The sequence below is a fragment of the Myotis yumanensis genome, unplaced genomic scaffold, assembly GCF_028538775.1.
Source record: "Myotis yumanensis isolate MYYU_CA2020_CCGP unplaced genomic scaffold, mMyoYum1.0.hap1 SCAF_15, whole genome shotgun sequence".
NCBI classification, from domain to species: domain Eukaryota; kingdom Metazoa; phylum Chordata; class Mammalia; order Chiroptera; family Vespertilionidae; genus Myotis; species Myotis yumanensis.
In genome coordinates, this window is record NW_027223766.1 from 26,617,451 (window position 1) to 26,638,535 (window position 21,085).

The following is a 21,085-nucleotide window of genomic DNA, read 5'->3' on the forward strand; positions in this document are numbered from 1 at the left end:
AAGGACATATATATCTGACAAAGGACATATCTATAATATAGAAAGAGTTCTGAATAGTGCCCTCAGAGGTCCCAGATCTGTCTCTTGCTTCAAGAGTGTTTGGATGGAACAGACCCAGGGACACCCCTTCTTCCAGCCTCCTACCACCCTCCAGCATCTTATCCAGTCACCACCTTCAGAACCACCTCTGAACCAGCCAACACACCGGGTTTTTTCTTCTACCTTAACTCCTTATTGCCAAACAACCATGAGTTCCTATATTCGTCAGCATTATTCCACCGAGGTGGAGGCTGCGGTCAACCGCCTGGCCAGCCTGCATCAGCGGGCTCCCACACCTACCTCTCTCTGGGCTTCTATTTTCACCGCAACGATGTGGCTCTGGAGGATGGGGGCCACTTCTTCAGGGAGTTGGGGGAGAAGAAGCTTGAGGGCAAAGATGCAGAACCAGCGCGGTGGCTGCATTCTCTTTCAGGACGTGCTGAAGGCTTCCCAAGGTGAGTGGGACAAACTCAGGACACTGAGGAAGCCCCCCGGCCTTGGAGAGGAACCTAAACCAGGGCCTTGTGGATCTGTGTGCCCTGGGTTCTGCCCACACAGACCCTCATCCTGTGACTTCCTGGAGAACCACTTCCTGGATGAGGAGGTGAAACTCATCAAGAAGATGGTCAACACCTGACTCACCTCAGCTGGCTGGCCGGCCCCCAGGCTGGGCTGGTAAAGTATCTCTTTGAAAGGTTCATCCTCAAGCAGGACTAGGAGCCTTTGGAGCCCAAAGGCCTTTGAGGGACCCCTCTGCATTCCTCTGTGTCTGGTTTTGCCTAAGCCTCTCCCCGAAACTACTAGCCATTCTTTTAACCACCCTGAAGCCCTCTCCCATGCATTGGACCAAATGGAAACAATAAAGCTTTTTGGGGAAAAAAAGATCATATAATAAATATTAAGTTCTTATAATAAATAAAAGTTCTTATAATCAATAATAAAGACAAATAATTCAATTTTTTAAAAATGGACAAAGGATCTGATCAGACATTTCTCAAAAAAAAGATATGCAAATAGTTAATGAGGACATGAAAAAGTATCTATAGTCATTAGGGAAATACAAATCAAAACCACAATGAAATACCTCTTCACACCTACTAGGAAGCCTTATAATCATAAACTTGGACAATATGAACTGTTGACAAAGATGTAGGGAAATTGGAATCTTCCTACACTGCTGTTGGGAATACAAATTGATGCAGTTTCTTTGAAAAACAGCCTAGCAACTTCTCAAAACATTAAATAAGATTTATCATATGACTCATCAACTCTATTCTAGGAATATAGCCCCCCCAAATTGAAATGTGTTCACACAAAGACATGTACAGAAATGTTTATATCAGCATTATTCATAATGGCCCAAAGTAGAAAAAAACCATAATACCCATCAACAGATGAATGAATACTTCCATATAATTGAATAAAAAGGAAAGAAGTGCCTATATACTTCACTACTACAACATGAATGAACCATAAAAATGCTGTTAAGTGAAAGAAGTCAGACACAAAAGGTCACATATTGTATGGTCCCATTTATATGAAATGACCAGAAAAGGTGACTCCATAGAAATAGAAAACAGATGAGTGATTGTGTAGGTCTGGGAGGTTGCGGGGTGTGGGGGGAGAAAGGGGTTGTTTCTTGGAGGAAGACAATGAAAATGCTCTAAAGTCAGTTGTGAGGATGGTTGTGCAATTCTGTGAATATATTAAAAACGATTGAATGGTACACCTTAAATAGGTGAATTGTATGGCATGTGAACTATATCTCAATAAACGTTATCAAAAGGTTACGTGTATTATAATACCACATATTCAAGTTTTAAAACATGCAGAATAGTAGTACATATTGTACATACAAACACGTTTGGGAACAAACAGGCAACAGTGGTATTCATATACTGAAAAGCATACTGACTCGTCAGAATAGATACCAACCCTTACACAGCAGTGAGTACTTGAAGAACATCCGTCCTACAGGCAAGGGAAAGGTAAACGCCAAGTTCAGACAGCAATCACCTCTGTGCAGGGAGAGGGAAAGGGTGTCGGAGAGGGGACCCAAAAGTCCTCAACTATTTCTTTTTTTTTTTAATATATTTTATTGATTTTTTATAGAGAGGAAGGGAGAGAGATAGAGAGTCAGAAACATCGATGAGAGAGAAACATCGATCAGCCGCCTCCTGCACATCTCCTACTGGGGATGTGCCCGCAACCCAGGTACATGCCCTTGACCAGAATCAAACCCGGGACCCTTCAGTCCGCAGGCCGACGCTCTATCCACTGAGCCAAACCGGTTTCGGCTCAACTATTTCTTTAAGAGAAACTCTGAAGTGACTCTCACAAAACGGTCAGATTTCATCAAAGTGGGTTGGTGAGAACATGAACACTTATTGTAGGACTCCCTATACTTTTCTGTATGCCTGAAATACTTCACAGTTTAAAAATAGTCTACATTTCTAAGTCTGTCTCATTAAAGGCCATGACAAATGCCTTCCATGGGGGCTGTTTGTTGCTGGTCATTCAACATTTGTCAGCATGCTGCTTAGTCCAGGCTTAAGAGCCTTCCCATTGCCACAGATGCAAGGACCAGCGGAATCTTCATGCATAATGATGAGAGAGAAAATCTATCCAGGCACCTTAAAGGTACACCAAGAGCCCCATTATTTGGAGCCATTGTCATCCAGTTCCACTGAAAGAGTTGCACTACAATAGCAGGAATTGCCACTGAGCACAAAGCAGAGGGTTCCCCCCTCCCCCATCCCCTTCTTAATCTCCCCCACCCTCACTCCCATCTAGCCTAGTCCAACACTCCTGAAGTGGCACAGCTTGTAGCAAAGTCCAAGGCCAGCCACAAACTTCCTGACCCGGAAGCAGAAGTTTTAAGAGCATTTCTGGTAACTGTTAGATTAAACCCTTGATTTCTGGGAGCAGGCTGCTAGAACTTAACTTTTTGGCATAGGCACGTAGTTGGAAAGACTCGATCAGATATTTAATAACCTAATCGCAATACTCCAAAGCCAAGAACACCAGACAATTTTTTTTTTAAAGGAGAGCCTAGTCTTTCTTGTTCTTTTTGACACATTGCTAGTACCAGGGTTTAATGGTTTTTTAAATTTCTATAATGTACTCCAAGGGCTGTGTTTGAAAGTATCGTAACGGTTTAGATCAAATGTAAAGTATATTGAAAGCAATCCCTGCATATGAAAAGCAAGCTCCCTCCTTCACATTCACCCGGATTTTCCTCTCCTGCAGCAGTCTCCTGGCTTTTTTGTACAAAGAGTCCAGGGATTGGAAAGTGGGAACGAGAATGAGAGATGGTGGGCCTACAGGAATAAATTGCATAGTGCATGTGATGGTCAGATTACTTTAAAGATGTTTCCATGTTCCCGAGTAGAAGATGCTCCAGGCTTTTGCCTACATTACATAAACTGTTTTGAGAGTTAATCCCTTTCCTCATGTGACTCATGGTCTTGAAGGTCCTTCTAGAGGGGATAAAAATACAATGGATTACGGCATGCCACGTCTGCAATTCCCAAGGAAGAAGTGGCTTTAGACGTGTATATTCCGAGCTTGGTGACCGAGTGCCAGTGAGTGTGTCCGAAAGCAGTTGGAAATCGGACAGTTTGTGCTGCAATGCAAGGACAGGAAACATTGCGAGGTTCTGCAACCGTGGTTGGCTTGAGATAATACCATTGTATAACGAGGCGCAGCGACCGCTCCCACCGCTGAGAGCCCGGGGCCTGGCGTCTGGCTCCTTGGCTGCAGGCCAGGCTGAGGTCCTGCCGTCTGAAGGCAGGGTGTGCGTCCCCTCCCAGGCGGTCCTCACACACAGTGCCGGCCACACCTCACCTTCCAGAGGAAATCTGGCCAGAAAGCCAGACTTCATGACTTCTCCTTTATGAGTCTTACCCACCCCCCAGCCCTTGCCCGGGCTTTTGTTTTCCACTTGGTTGCAGTGGTGGTATTCACTCTGCACTCTGATCAGGATTTAAAGGCCCAGGCATTCCAGGAGCTGATGACAGGGTTATTGGACAGATACTGTATCTCACCATGCCTAGCAGCCTCCACTGTCAGCATTGAACCCTTGCTCTTCACAGGAGCCCTAGCTCATCACTTGGACCACCCGCCCTTCCCACAGAGCTGTTCCACCAGGGCAAGAGCACTTACCAAGGACTATTCTAGACAGATTTAGCAGCAATATTGTTTGATTTTAACGGGACATTGTTCTAAACACACAAAAGAGTTCAAGGATGTGGCCATCGGGTTTTGTTCTTCTCCCCGCACGCCCCACCCCAAGCTGTCAGGTTTCTCTGGGAAAATGGGATGAAAATGTTTGGGGACATTTCCACAATAAAACACTCTAAAATTTCTTTTTTCAGATTTCCTTTCTAGTCCTGTCAAGATTATAACTCAAATCTGCAAAAGTCAGGAAATTCCAAATTTATGTTGATACTTTCCCCTTTAAAACCCTCAGCAAATGACAAACAGTGTAAAACTTCTATTTCAATTCGAAAGTTCCAAATATGACACAGGTTACCAAATCCTTCCAGCAAAAAGGTGCTTCAGGGTGGGAAGCAAATGTAATCTTTCAGGCCAATAATTTTTCTAAATGATTTCTCAGTACAGAAGATGAAATGGGCATGTCAGGTAGGTGGGTGCTTAGATTTAATTTTTGCAAATGGAATGGAATTCTATTTAATGATGGAAGCAAATGAAATTCGTAGCGGAATTTATCCATGAGATCAGCGGTTCTCAAGGTGAGAATGAGGACATGGCACCAACCAAGGAACTTTTCTGGACCCCCATGTCAGTTCACTCTCAAAGGTTCTGCCAGCCTCAGTAGAACCCTCAGGGCAGTGGCCTGGCTTCGCAGCCGGACAGGCACAGCTCCCACGGCCTAGCAGCTTCTGTCGCTGGGGCTGCGAGCTGTGGGATGAGAACAGATTATTTGGCATAGCTCACAGCCCGTTTCCTCATCTATAAATTGGAGGATGATCTGAGTATCTACCTCCTGGGTTATTAAATGAGATAATGCATGCTAGCACAAGAAAGTTCTAAAAATTCCTTTATAAAGATTCGTGAAATACCAATCTAGGTAATAGTATTCACAGTGTTATAGAAAGCAAGCATTGTCAGCACGAGCAGCAGAAGCATATTAGAATATGCTTTAGAGAAGAGTAGAAAGGAAAATGGATTTTCCTTAAACAGACATTTCTAGGGCCACAGAAATGACAAATTACACTGACAGAAAAAGACAGCGAAAAAGCAAAACATGCGCCTTCTAGGTCCAGGGTGGGAAAAACCCTTCAGTTGCAGATAACACAAAAAAGCATGTGGTTTGCACATCATGAATAAAAAATAAAAAAAATTAAAAAGCACACAAAATGGGCCTCCTAAGAGACATAGCAAGTAGCAGGGGAAAGATCTGTAGATTATAGAAACCAGCGAGGAAGACCAGGTGAAGCAGGGCCCCGGGAGAAGGCAAGCCCACGGGCAGGGAAAGCAAGGTCTCGCTCCTCTTCACCGTCCTCTGTAAACCTGTGGTCACTTGCCCGAAGGCCTGAGACTGGGGAGAAGGCTGGTTAAGCTCCCAAGCGCCTAGTATTGACACCACACGGCTCCAACGGACACAGTCAGATGACCCAGGAAAATTAAGTCACTTTTTTTAGACTCTAGGATGATAAGGAAATCTTGGAGGTAAATGTGCTATCTTTCATGTTAAAATAGGAAATAAAACCCACAAACATTAAATGGATAGATCCGCTTAATTTTCCTATCTGTAAGGATATTATATTTACAAGTCATCTGTCAGTACGGAACCAAGAAGACTGTGGGAAGAGGAAACCATTCCAGACCAATTTCATTTCCGTCTATGATAGACAGTGAGACCATGCAATAAAGGCAGAACAATGCCTGTGAAATCGGAGGAAACGTGTGCCACCATCTGCTCGCAGGACCCGGCTGGCTGCGTGGGAGCGGGCCTGCCAGCACCCAGGCCGGCCTTCCTCCTCGCCCACCCGGTCCTGGTCCCTTCCCCCTCACACCTGCAGCCGGGGCTGCCTCTCCCCGAGGTTGGCTTGCCTCTCGCCGTGTTTGCTTTCTGATGTGTTTCCAGCCACATCTGTTGTTTTCTAGGATGGAGTGGCGGTCAAGGTTCTGTGGAGAAATGAGGGTAGGATTTGGAGTCAGAACAATGATGGGTGCCTGGTCCTGTCATTTACTTCTCGGTGGACTTAGGTGGGTCACTGACCCTTCTTGATTGAGACAGCCTCTCTGATCCAATGCGGATCCAAATACCATCCTTTCATGATGACGCTGAGGACTAAAAATCAAGGACAGCTGTAAAGCATGGTTCAATAAAGGTTTGATTTTTTCCTAACTTCTGATCTCACATCTTTTCTAACTCTGGGTTTTATCCAGGATCTAGATCCCTTTGGAAGGTATATTTAGGCTTCCAAAAACAGTCTAATAATGAACTTGGTTAGGTATCTGATTCTGTCCATGGGACCCCACCATTCCCATGTTTTAGTTAGGATGGGGAAAGCAAGCCACAGTCCTGAGGCCCAGGAATGTCCACAAAAGGAAGTCTATGTGTCCCTCAGCCAGCCAGCCAGCCACTGCAGGGACCTTCCTTCCCTTTCTTTTTATACTCTTCATCTCCTTTCTTCCTCTTTTTAATTCCTAGGCCTTGATGTCCTCAATGAGGAAATTCACAGAGTCCACATACTTGTACCTGAGATCGAGACTATTTTCAAGACTAATGATCTTAGGGTTCAAATGACAACGGTATTTCAGTGCCGATTTAAATGACATCGGAGTCCCAATGAGTTAAAGCCTTTCTCCCTCTCTGCTACTGTTGCCCGCTGCAAGAAGCTCAGCCTCTGTGCCCCTTGGCGTCTGACCCCGGGCTGACTTGGCCACACGTCACCCTTAATGCTGATACACCTGGAAGTCCACAGAGCCAGTAAATATTTACCTGTGTGAAGAGAGGAAATGGCGGTTTCTGCACAGGGTAGGTGACGAGGCAGCTCATTTCTCTGTGTCAACAGTGTGAAACAAACAATGGCCGATGTGCGGTGATGGCACACTATCTGTTAGGTTCAGAGGAGGGAGCTGTCGATGGCCATGACCTCCAGGCTCCATTCTGCGCCTTTCGCAGCAGCCAGCTTGGGGCAGGCTGTGCTCTGTCTGCTTGTCAGCTCTTTACTTCATCATGCTGCTCTCCACCCCCTAGAGGAGATGATCTTAGAAATCACTGCAGGGACTTTTCAATTTTTCCCAAAAGGTTTAAGAATTAAATGTGTCCATTGCTTTCTTTTTATTCTCAGTCTGTCCATAACTTCTGTCTGGCAACTCTCAGCCAAAGAAGAGAAAGGAGAGTGGCGAGAAGATATGCTGAGGTGATAAAGAAGCAAATATGCCTAGGAAGTGGCAGCCAGAGGCTGCTGGCAAATGCCAAAAGTGTGCAATACAAAGGTGAGGCAACTGCCCCTAAGTGGGCTGAGACAGAAGGGGAACTTTGCTACTAAAGAAAAGGGGGAAAGTATGGTTTTTTTGATTAACTATTCAGATTTCTATTCCACTATCCCTTTCAGTTTGGGTAGATAGTCTCAGCATACAAATGGAATTGAGACACTGAATTTTCAGCACATCTATGGCAATTACTTGTCCCTTCCAGGCACATTAAGCTTGTCAGGATATTACAGTATTAGTTGATAGTAAATGACTTCTGATGGATTTGGGTAAAGGATAGACAAATGTTCTTTGTACTATACTTAGAAATTTTCTGTAAGTTTGATATTATTTTTCAATAAAAAGATTGTGGGTTTTGTTTTGTTTTTTTAAAAAAAGCTAGCACTTCATAAAAAAAAGCAAACCCATGGGCTATGAAAAACAACCAAGACAGTTAGATAGTCACAGCATATGTGAATAGTCCACATGATACAGAGTGATACCTTTTTTTTCTGAACATCCATTCAACCAATTACTGAACTCCAGGGAGAGCCAGGCTCTTCTCTGATGTGGGGGACTTGGCTATGAACAAGAGAGAAAGGGAGAGACAAGCACAAGTCTGCAAGATCCATAATGTGATCACTCTGAGTTTGGATGGTGATATGTGCTGCCTACATGAGCAGAGAGGAGGCAAGGGGACTCTCTGTAAGAGGCTGGGCTGTCTGGAAGCCTCTGATGGCACTGCCATCAGAGCGAGTCCTGTTGGTGAAAAGACAGCTGTGTGAAGACCCAGGGTGAGCACCCAGCATGGGCGACTAGTGTGTGCAGTGTTACTGAGCAGGAACGAGGTCAGGGCTGGAGGAACAGCCAGAAGGCCAGTTGATTAATTAACGTTTTGATTAATTAATGGAAGGAACCTAAAGAATATAACTAGTTCAACTCATCATTAAGTTAGAGGGCAAACATGCCTAGGGCATCTACTTGTCTATATCGTATAAATAGTTAATGAGAGAGTAGGATTAGCTCTAAATTCTTTTAGTAGGTGGGTCTTCTTTCAATGTCTTTTAGAACCAATTTCTCTATTTCTTGTTTCAGTCTCCCCAAGGACGTCTTCCTTGCTAGGCTTCAAGTCCTTGGGTGTGCAATCATGAGGAACTGGCCAAATCTCATCTGTAGTGAGATCAAACAAGAATTAAACAAGCAAACAGTAAACATCATATTGACTTAACCCAGTCACATCAGGTTAATTCTGAAGGGCACCTATTACTGGCTGGTGACATGGTTTAATGGAGTGAGTTTAAATTTTATCATATACTCATTGGGCAAGCAACGTTCACATGCCCAGGTGTTGTTAATTAGTGATCCAGAATTGCCAGACAATAAGAAGGAGCTAAACTGCAGCAGGATTTAGAAGCAGCAGGGTACAAAGTGATCCTATCTTGATTGACACTGTCTTCAAAGGTCTACTAATCCCAGTATCTATGTGAATTGTTTTATGAACCAAGTTGAGTTACCAGCTGGGCTCAATGTGGATGGAAAATACTCTAAAACAAATAGCACTGAGATTTCTTGCTTATCATGATGAAATTAGCATTTATAGATAGGCTTCTGAAAAACCATCCTATTTACTTTATAACAGAATTAAATTGACACTGGAGGAGTAGAGAGAAGGAAACATTGCCTTTGTAAGTCAGGTATCTGTGGACTTTCGTTGTGCCTGTTAGGCTAAGTTTGATTGCCACAATCTAAAATATGGACATGCCCTGGCTGGTGTGGTTCAGTTGGCTGGAGTATCGTCCTGTGAGCACAGAAGGGTTGTGGGTTTGATCCCAGATCAGGGAACATACTGGAGGCAACCAATCTATGTTTCTTCTCTCATATTGATGTTTCTCTCCCTCTACCTTTCTCTCTCTCTTGAATCAATGAAAAACACAACTTCAGCTGAGGATTAATGTAAATAAATAAATAAATAAATAAATAAATAAATAAAATATGGACAAATAGTCAATCTGTCTATATGGATTTTTCCAAAAAAAAAAGTTACATTTTATTCATGATTGAAATTTTCAGGAAAGTTGGATGTACACATGTAAGATATTTTTCAGGAAATTTAGCGAATGTGAATTTGCTTCTCAAGCAATCAGAGATTCTCATTCTCCACCAGGGCTGTGTGATGGCCACCTTAGTCCAAGATGATCACTGAGCCTTGACAAAAAATGTGCCTTGTATTTATAGTTAGTTATACTCAGCCAGTTGTGAAAATAATTTCCATTTTATTTCCTGCACACAAGGGAAATATAACTATATAACTTATTAAATATAATAAAATCTGGGTGCAAGTAATGCAGTGAACATTCCCCTAGTAAACTGGGTACAGGTATGGTTACACACAGCCCACATACAGCTGCTCTCTGGTTTCTGTGTTGGGATTTGAGAGGACTACGAGATGGAGCTCCTCATGGGGTCAGGAAGTAGTCTGGTAGATTTGAGAGGTCGTTTGACAGGTCTGGAAAGAGAAGGTGACTGAAAGCTATTGCTCTGAGACCAGAGTAAACTGCTTCTCTTTGTCCCTCTCAGAGAAAAAGGAACAGGAAAGAGCAGAGAAGGGGAGTAAGTAGAGGTAAGAAGAGGGCTGTTTTGGGCCAAATCCTCAAGGTGTTATGCCCACCTACCATGCTGCACCCTAACAATTACATGAAGCATGAAGAGTCGCTTTGATTATTAAACTAAACCCTGCGCATTCCTTCCTTCTTTGTGGCTTATCGGACATAGCACCTAGTCATATGTACACAGCTCTAGAAACTAGACACAATTTAGGAGATTTGCATGAAAATAACTTTCCTTATTGATAAGTGAGAAGTAAGTGACTAGAACATGGCAAGGGGAAGGAGAGTAGATGAGGATATTGGCAGAATCAAATGAGAAATGTATGCCTGCTTTAAAGCAATTATCTGGGATTGGGAGGAGAGAATATATATCAAAGAGTAACAAGAAGTACCAGAATTTTATGACATGACCAGTTTTTAAAGGTTAGTCACTGACTTAACTCTAAGGGGATGGATTAAGCCAAGGCCACCTTAGCAGACTTTTGTTCTCCAGGGCGATGGTTGAGGCATTCTGTGAACATGGGTAAGCCATGACTTCTTTCTTGCATTCTTTCTCTTCACTTCGTGAAACTCCCTTGACCCTCTCTGCTCTGGTTTAACAATGAAATCAATGGCATCACTGCAACTTGAGGAGAGGGAAAGGAGTCCCTCAGGGGCTGCGCCCTTTTTTTCCCAGAGGAAATTAATTTGGCTGTTCTGTAGTCAAGGCCTAAAAGCGTTGAGATTCCTATAGCAGATGGCGTCCTGGCAGTGTAGGCGACAAATGAAAGGCCCCGGAAGCATAGGCTTTTCACCTAAAAAGACAAACCGCCTTCACAACAAACAATCCATCTCTCCCAATAAGAAACTGAAAAAGATAAGGGTTCTGCTTCACCTCCATCCATGCATGGGCCTGGGAGTAAAAGTTTTCCATCTTAAACTCCAAGGACAGGTGTAAACAGAGGCTCAGAGCTTCCCGGGAGGCTGATTACAAAGAAGAACTAATCAGAAGCCTTTCATCTTTGACCCTTTACCTTTAGCTCTCTTCTGGGGCATGGAGGTGACGGGGCTTGTTCCTTTTGTGCCCAAGGAAGTGACAGGCAGCCTGCTGATCAATATCCCCCTTTGGTAGTGTTTTCAGAACTTAGAAGAGGGATCAGAAAATGAAGCAGAAATCAATACTCAGGTCTGGTGAGGAGGTTATCGTCACATTAATTTCATTTCTAAAAAAGAAGAAACCAACAAAGGCACACCGATTACCTTTGTGATAACAAGGCCCTGACGGTGCTTTCTAAAAAAGTGAGGGACTGAGAGTCTTGGTTTTAGTCAGTTTGATGCCCAAGATGAGATGTGGTTGAGTTTCTCAGATTGGATACTGTCTGGGCTGTTTCCCATGCTTGATTTTCTAATCATCACTAGTTGGACAATTAATTACCTGTAGCAGAAAAGCAAAGAAGAATTTCTAACAACAAGTCTAAGGCTTTAGGAATAGGTACTTCAGTAGATAAATGGGGATGTTTGGGAGAAATCAACAAAGCAATAAAGAGACTGGAGGGGTTGATTTATGGGGAAGATCATTCTTTTGATGTTTAGCTGGGCTAATCAATGATTCTTTTTTCCTTTGGGCATGGATTAGGGAACAGGAGAGGAGTAAAAGATTAAGATTAGTAACCTACAAATATCTGAAATGAATAATTTCACAGATGAGGCAGGAATTCCTTTCAAATTAGCCAACATAATGGAATAGATCTAAGAAATTAATTCAAAAAGTATTTATGTCACAACCTTTTGTCCCCCAGTCAGCTCTCTTATTACTTCTTATATTGAATATACATACACTCACTGGCTCTTTGTTAGTTTAAAATAGAAAAAAATTACAATTTAAATTCTTAATGGAAGGATGTTTGAAATGTGAAAACAATTGCCTTTAAAGAACAATAAAAACTCACCCCATGAGATATTTAAAATGACATCAACACATGTTGTATCAGAGGGAGATGAAAGGACTGAATTTGTTTCTTCCATCTCTGCTATGTAAAATTTCTTGTAGGAAATATGTTTTTAAATATTTTTCTATTGCTACCACCACTGCCCAACATAGTCTCTTTTTGAGCTTAGAAATTTAATCAATTCATTCTTCTAATTAGCACAAGATTAAGATTTGGGGAATCTAATTCAGACAACACAATATCTACTTAGTTCTTATTTGATTTTTAAACATTAAAAGGCATAAGCTAGAGGCGGGTGCTCAGTTAGAGTTACATCATCCCAGTCAGTACCAGCAAATGCTTGGCTCGCCAGACATTCACTGAACACCTGCTATGCCTGTTATGCAGCGGCAGCCACCTGGTCTTTCTGCTTCTTCTCATACACACTGGCTCCTGTCACTTGCTAAGTTAATCATGTCACTTGTTCTCCAAGTGGCTTATCATTACACTTGGGAAAAACCCCTAACCACACATTTCAAGAACCAACAAGACCATGATCTCCTACCCACCTCTCTGATTTCACTTCCTACCACCTTCACCCTGTTTTACAAGCTTCACCCAAGTACACCAAGCCCAGTCCTGATTCTGGTTCTTGGATGTTTCCTCTGCCTGCATTGCTCTTCCTGCAGGTCTGCTCAGGACTGACACCTTCCTTCAGGTCTGGCTCAGGTGACGTCCCTTCCAAGGGGACGCCCCTGACAGAACTATGTCAAGCAGCACACATCATTCCTGTCATACTTCTCGATTTTCCCAGAGTATTTATTGCTTGCTTGAATCATATAGGTTATTCACTTACACATGTATAATTTGCCTTCTTCATTGGTTAGTGCACTTGATGAAGGAATGTGTGTGTTGTCTGTTGCAGAGTCCCCAGCATTTGGGGCAGTATGCAGCACAGGGTAGTCACCCCATATGTATTTATTGGAAGAAAGGCAGGAAAGAGGGAAGAATGGGAAGAAAAAGAGAGAAGGAAGGAAGAGAGGGAGGGAGGAAGAGCAGTGCATGATGCTATCACCATGGGGCTCTAGAAAGAAATAGAAATACGCAGTAGGAGCTCCTGAAGAGGGCAGACGATGTGTTTCTGTCACCGGTTTACTCCTGTGCCAGGCACATTTGAAGATTCCTTAGAGAGAGCAGAAACTTAATAAATAAGCTAAAATTTACAGTTAAGGGTGATCACAAAGAGGTAACTGCAATAATACAGTAGTCCCTCATTATCTACATGGGGTATTTTCCAAGACCCTAAGTAACTGTGGATAGTACCAAACCTATATATACCATGGTTTTTCCTATACATACATACCTATAATAAAGTTTAATTTATAAATTAGCCACAGTACCAGGTTAGCGACAATAATACTACATTAGAACAAATATAACAATATACTGTAATAAAAGTGATGTAATTTTCCCCAGAGCACAAGCTAGTGAGCATCAGAGCTGGGGCTGAGGATAGGTCATCTAGCTCCAGAATGTGAGCTAATAACCACATGGGAACTTGTAACTGACAGGGTGAGAGTCCCACTTGCACTGGGAGACAAGGCTCACAGAGTGAGGTGTGAAGAACAGACCAGAGAACAACTGGTGGGTGGCATAGTCATGAAGAGGGTACGGGAGAGGCGGAGGTAGAGAGTTCTCAAGCCATGTTTCAGGTCACTAGGGTGGGCTCATCCTTTGGAGCATTTTCTTACTTTCTGTTTTATTCTGTGCCCCAAACACACTACTCGACCAACCAATGTTTCTTGGTCTGATAAGTAGGGTGACTATGGGGACTACTAATAAAAGAAATGAGATGAGGTTAAAAGAGCTGGTTGAGCTCAGGCCATTGAGAGGCAAGAATTTGGAATACATGGAAGGGTAAGGCAATTATTAGAAATGTTAGGTAAAGTATTCAGATGGTGCATAGAGAAGATTGGAAAGGAGAAATTTAAGCCAAAGAGACAAAGTAGGAAATTCTGCATCAATTAGAGTAATGGAGGAATGATAAACTAGTAATTAAAAGATTAACAAACAATTAGAAACATCCATCGGCAGATGAATGGATGAATAAATACAGTATATACATACAACAGATATCATTCAGCCTTAAAAAGGAAGAAAATTCTAACATGCTGCAACATGCATGAGCCTGGCAGACATTATGCTAAGTGAAATAAGCCAGACACAAAAGGACAAGTATTGCACAATTCAGCTTATATGAGGTACCTAGAGTAGTCAAATTCATAAATACAGAAAATAGAATAGAGGCTGCCAGGGGCTAGAGCAGCGGTTCTCAACCTGTGGGTCATGATGACCCCTTTGGGGGTCAAACGACCCTTTCATAGGGGTCGCCTAAGTCCATCGGAAAACACATATATAATTACATATTGTTTTTGTGATTAACCACTATGCTTTAATTATGTTCAATTTGTAACAATGAAATTGGGGGTCACCTCAACATGAGGAACTGTACTAAAGGGTCGCGGCATTAGGAAGGTTGAGAACCACTAGGCTAGAGGAAGTAGGAAACTATTGTTTAGTGGATATTGAGTTTCAGTTTGGGATGACAAAAGTTCTGGAGATGGATAGTGGTGATGGTTGCACAACAATGTGAGTACACTTAATATCACCAATCTGTCCACTTAAAAATGGTTAAACTGGTAAATTTTATGTTTTGTATATTTTACCATAACCTAAACAAACAAACAAACTATTAGATATGGGACAGAGAAAAGTGAGAGATGGAAGATGGTTCTGCATTTTGGACTTGAAGGAATGGGGGATGGCTGAAAAGAGAGGTCAGGAGGCTAGCTGAGATGCAGACGTATATTTTTGGAGTGGATTTAAAGGTGCCTGTGACCATTTTGATTGACTAGTAGGCATTGGGTCTCCATCAACTGGACCTCAGGTAAGGAGAACACCTGAGAGGGGAGAATTCACAAAGAGGTCAGGCTGAACCAATCAGGCAACAGATTCATGCCACAGGCTCGCTGAGGTGCTTGGTTCATTTATTCGCTACTTGCATATTTCAAAGGGAAATAATAGTGTTGTCTGGGTTGTAACCTTTGGGCATATATCTTTAAGACTGCTTTGAAGGAATTCATACACGGAAAATTTATTAGTTCCTTCTCAGTGCTGGGAATTGCCTTGCGTTTTTCCCTCTGTGGATAAACCTCTTTCCTGAGGCTGAGTTCTTTCACCCTCCAGCACACGGCCTGGGTGTTGGACTGTGCAGATACAATGGCCCAAACCTGCCTTCACATAGGCGCCACAGGGCCCAGCAGGACTATGCCCTTGACACCACCCTAAGCAACCTTGATAAAGTGGGTGACCATTTCTGTGGGCTCATGGAGAGATTTCCAGATGCCTTATCTAGGCCCTGGAATCAGCGGCTCAAGCCTGACTCACCCCCACGTTTGCCAGCAGATCCTGGAGGCCCACAATGTGAGGAAATCAGCAATACACAATTGGGGAGGTCTTTTGTGTGGTGACTGAGCTTCACTTTTCCTGGCTCTAAATAGCACCTATGCTATGACAACATGACGTGCAGGGGCACTTCTGTTTCAGTTGTTCAGTAGCAACCTCCTACAGTTTTATGTTACACTGAATGACAAGGGATGTTTCCCTTAATATTATGGCTTCATTTACAAAATGATTAAAACACCCATCCTCTGTAAAGTACAGCATAGGAAATGTAGTCAATAATATTGTAATAACTATGTTTGGTGCCACTAGACTTATGGGGGTGATCACTTTGTAAGTTATATAGATGTCTAATTACTATGTTGTATACCAGAAACTAACATAATATTGTATGTCAACTGTAATTCAAAAATAAAAAATATATACTTAAAGAAAATACCTGGCAGCTCAGCTCAGCCCCGTCATGGAGAGTCCCTACCTCCCGGCTGCTTTTACTTCTTCTGCTCTGGGCCTGGGCCTCAGCACCAGGCAACGCCCCTTCTGATGCACCACCATTGGTCAATGAGGTCATGAAGTGCACAGTGAACATGAGCAGCCACCTGGCCAAGTGACAGTCAATGTGGTCCTGGCCCACCCAGGTGGCAGCTCCATTTCCCCAGCCATCTCCTTCCTTCTGGCCTTGGAGCTGGAGCTAAGGCCTGACTGGCTCACCTCAGCGTGCAAGTGAAGGGAGAAGATGAGGAGGAGAACAATCTGGAAGTATGAGAAACCGGACTCTTCATGGTCAAGCTCCCAGTTGCTCTCGATCCTGTGATGAAGAATTCAGTCATTTTGGAAACAATCTATCCCATGTGCTTCAGCCATATCCATCTCAGGTCACTCAATCAGAGAAGCAGTTTGTAGTGTCTGAGGGAAACCATTATTTCTACTGTTTCTATCCAATAGACACAAACTATGCACGTGAAGCTTGCCTCTCAAAATGTGGAGAGCTATACCAACTTGGAGAACCCCATGCGATCTGAGTACGTCCTGGTTTATGGACATCTCTGAAATGTCCCTACCTGTAGTCAGGATACTTTTAATGTACATTATGAGGACAACAGCCCTTTCCTTACTATCACCAGCATGACCCGAATCATCGAGGCCTCTCAATAGGGTAATATTGCTGTGGAAGAAAATGTGGACTTGGAGCACACAAGGGCTGTGCTAAGGGGCCTTCGTCATGCTGTAATTACCAGAGACACCCAGATAGTCCATTCTCTAAAGACCATCCTTCCTACTGCTGCCCAAGATGTTTATTACCGGAATAAGACTGGCTATATTTCCACCAGCCACCTCCTTATTTTGGATGATTCCATAGAAATGGAGATCCGGCCTTGTTTCCCTCTTTTTTGGAGGGTGGAAGACCCATTACATCATTGGCTACAACCTCCCAAGTTCTAAGTATCTCTATAATTTGAGAGACCAAACCTCTATAATATGCACTGAAGATGAGGTTTGTGGACCACGTGTTTGATGAACAAGTGATAGATTGTCTGGCTGTGAAGATCATCTTGCCCTAAGGAGCCAAGAGCATCCAAATTGACAGCCCCTAAGAAATCAGACGTGCCCCAGATAAGCTGCACTACACCTCCTTAGACACATCTGGCTGCCCTGTGATTGTTTCCTAAAAAGAATAATCTGGTAGAACAGGACATTGTGGTGCACTATGCGTTCAACAAGGTGCTCATGCTGCAGGAGCCCCTGCTGGTAGTGCTGACATTCAGGCACTGCTAATACCCCAAGGACACTCTTTGCAGATACTTATATTCCTCACCTCAGAACTCCACTAGAGCCACGAAGAAGCACTGATGGCCGTTCTAGAGGTATGCTGCCCTAAAATGGGTGGGCACCTCTCAGCAGCTTTGCGGAGAGGTTTGTGGGGACCAAACACTAATGAAGGGAGAACCCAGGATATTTTCCAGAAAAGTATTCTAAAGTCACTTTAACATTCTCCATATTGGGCAATGGGAGCTCTAATAGGGGAATATTCTTTATGTAAGTATGTGCTATGCTTTCTCTAACAGGAACATGGAAACTTCATCTTAAACAAATTGATCTTTTAAGGGAGGGGATGAACAAATGTCTGAATCAAAGACAAAAGGAAACAAAAGTGGCTTAAATGGTCAAAAATGCTCTATCCTCTCATTTTCACCTGGCCTGCTTTCTGATAGTTTTGCAGTCCAAATTGCTCACCACCACTAGCAGGTGGGTTAATGTATTCTCCAGCTCATGGCTGTTCTCCCTTAAACACAAGGGCTCCCTGGGCCCAGCTCCTGCTTTCTCCACCAGCAACTCCTCCCTGATTCCCTACGGTGTCCTGGCTGACACACATCACCACTATGGATGGGCTGCAGCAGCACAGACACTGGGCTCCCTCTAGGATGGTTTTGCATGGGGAAGATCTGTCAATGATTCAGCTCAGGCAGAATATTTCCTTTGATTTTCCATAGGATTGTCCAGCTCTGGGAACTAAGGCCGACCTCAGAGCCTGAACTTCCTCCACTGACAAATGGGTCCCCTCACACATTGTTTTGGGTACCTGAAGGGACTATTTTAAGGCATTTGGCTATGATGTCAGTGAAAATGATCCACAATTCATAAGACACCACCACAAGAAGACCATCAAGGACAAATTAATTGTTTGTTGACAATTCCAAAAGTATTTAAGAGTAGTTACTTTGCAAAAAAATTTGAAATGTCCTAAAATCTTATACTCATATGTGAAAGAAACTTGATAGTTTTCCCAAATTTGGCAATAATTGTTAAGATTTGCATGATATTACCAATAACAAATTGTGAAATGGAAAAAAATGTGTAGGTAATATAATCAATAATATTGTAATAACTATGCATGGTGGATACTTAAAATATTGGGGAATTACTCTGTAAAGTATATGATTCTCTGACTTCTATACTGTACACCTGAAACTAAAACAAAATAATATTGAATGTCAACTTTAATTGAATAATAAAATTTTAAAAACTTTTAAAAAATCTGCCAACCATGCTAGAGGAAAGAGTTATTTATCTTTATATTCTCTTTAAGAAAAATTCTCTTATAAAACCTGTGTAATATAGAGAGGCACTTAAAAAGTATGTTATCAAAAAACATTAGAAAGTGCTATAGAGATATGTCAAACAATTGGTTAATAAAATATATTGTGAAGTTTTTCTGATTTGTGGTCTTTTTGTGATGCATTGTTAAGTTTTTTAGACTTGTAATTTGTAGTGCTTCTTTTCTCATTAAAAAATATTTATACATAACACACCTATACACACAGAGTCCTGAAAGTACACATGTAATAATATTAGGTATTGATTTAAATATTCAGTAGTGCTTTATTGTAATTATTGTTCTTTTTAAAAATTCTCACAGAATAGCCCTGACTGGTTTGACTCAGTGGATAGAGTGTCGGCCTGTGGACTGAAAGGTCCCAGGTTCGATTCTGGTCAAGGGCATGTATCTTGGTTGAGGGCACATCCCCAGGAGGGGGTGTGCAGGAGGCAGCTGATCAATGTTTCTCTCTCATCGATGTTTCTAACTCTTTATCTCTCTCCCTTCCTCTCTGTAAAAAATCAATAAAATATATTTTTAAAAATTCTCACAGAACAAGTATATTAAAATATTTATCTTTTCTCATATTTTGGCTATCCTGTTATGTTAATAGATTTGACTTGTTAATTTACAGTTGGGTAGTAATTGCCTATTCTTTTCTTTAATAAATCATCTTTCTAACTTAAAATATATATTACCTTTAATATTTTAATTCATGGCTATGTGTTTATCTTTATATCTAGACAAAATATCTAAAATTCCTAACCAAAAAATTATACTCTCAAAACAGAAATATCCCTATTTATTATTAATATCAGGGCATCATAATAAACTCTGAGTTATAAATTCTGTAATTTAAATTTATGCCTCTTGCCTGTGTTTTACTGGTGAAAAATGTGTTTATATAAACACACAAATTAATATGTCAGCCCTAGAGGAATACTATGTATTCAAACTATCTCAGAAAGATAACAAACTAATATTCTCTAAAAATCATTGACTAGTCAGGACATTTCTGATTGCAAATGACAGAAAATCCAACTGAAATTAATGAAAACAAAGTTCCTGGTCAGAAGTGGGAACTGTGGGGAGGGGATGCTGGCAGGGGATCCAGGCCTGGACACCACATGACAGCTTTGCTCACCTCTTTGTTGGCTCTGTTTTCTCTCTCTTTTTTTCTTTTTCAGTGTATTATTATTGATGTCAGAGGGGAAGGGAAAGGGAGAGAAAGATAGAAACATCAATGATGTGAGAGAATCATTGACCGGCTGCCTCCTGCATGCCCCCTACTGGGGATCAAGCCTGCAACCAAGGCATGTGTCCTTGACCAGAATCAAACCCAAGACCTTTCAGTCTGCAGGCCAACACTCTATGCACTGAGCCAAACCAGCTAGGGCTTGGCTCCATTTTCAAATAGGCGATCCCTTCCAGCAACTCCAGGATTACAATTCAGAACCCCAAATCCAGCTGAAGAAAATCAGTGTGCCTTTCTGTCAACAGCTAGGTCTTCTTAGCTTTGATGAACTTACCTAGACACACAGCACTGGGGCCAGAAAGAGACACTATGCCAATGTAGCAGGACTGAGATGGGATGCTGTTCTATTAAAACAGGAAACTAGACCATAGGGAGGAAAAGAATTGCTCAGTATGATTATGAAGCGTAAAAGAATCCATCTGGTATTAAACATAGGAAAGTGGTTTTGTAGATGCTGCCTCTGAGACATTATGTATGTGGTGTAGGATATGCATGTGTGTTGTGTGGTCTGTGTGGTGTATGTGGTGTGTGGTATGTGCTGTATTGTCTGGTATGTGTGATGTTCACCTGTGTGGTGTGTGTGGTATGTGGTATGTGGGGTGTGTGTGTGTGAGTGTGGTGCCTACATAGAGAACAAATGTCCACAGTGAAACACCCCTGGTGCTCAGTAGAATTAGAGAGGCCTTCTAGGGCTGTCAGGAATGTAGCTCCAGTAAGGTCACGGTTAAATGTTGAAGCATTATAAATTAGATTAGAAAAAAAAAAAGCCATCTGGCAAAGCAAACAGTAAGAGTGGGAGTTGTGGAAAAGAAATGTAGATCTCAGAGTCCAAAGTGGACATGTTGACATTTCATGTGGTTCACTAACTCTACTTTGTGGCCTTCATAAATTTCACTCAGAATTAATGTCAATGAAATTAATGAAATCACAGGCTGTTCAACAAAAGAAGTATCAATCTGTAGTTTTCCATTGGGTCAATGAGACCTCAACTTAACGTAAGTATGCTTCATATCTACAAGAGCTGAGTGCTGAGTTTGCTTAAAGTACCTGTCAGGAATTTCATAAAAATTCTTTATAGTGATCTTTCTTAACAAAGTTCAGGTAACTTTTGGAGTTAGAAATCCTGATTCAAAGACAAAAAAAAAAAAAAAGACAAAAGAATACACAAATAAACAAAAAAAAACTTGGTTTAGCAAATCAGTTTCAATTTCTACAATCTAGAATAAAATCCTCCTTCAACTTACTTAAAAGATGTTTGTAAAAAATATTT

At 42.0% G+C, this 21,085-nt stretch overlaps 1 pseudogene; it reads left to right on the forward strand.

The window, feature by feature from the left end:
* Positions 1 to 436: 436 nt before the first annotated feature.
* LOC138993496 (dolichyl-diphosphooligosaccharide--protein glycosyltransferase subunit 1-like) lies at positions 437 to 17,239 on the forward strand (annotated as a pseudogene).
* The last annotated feature ends 3,846 nt before the right edge of the window (positions 17,240 to 21,085 follow it).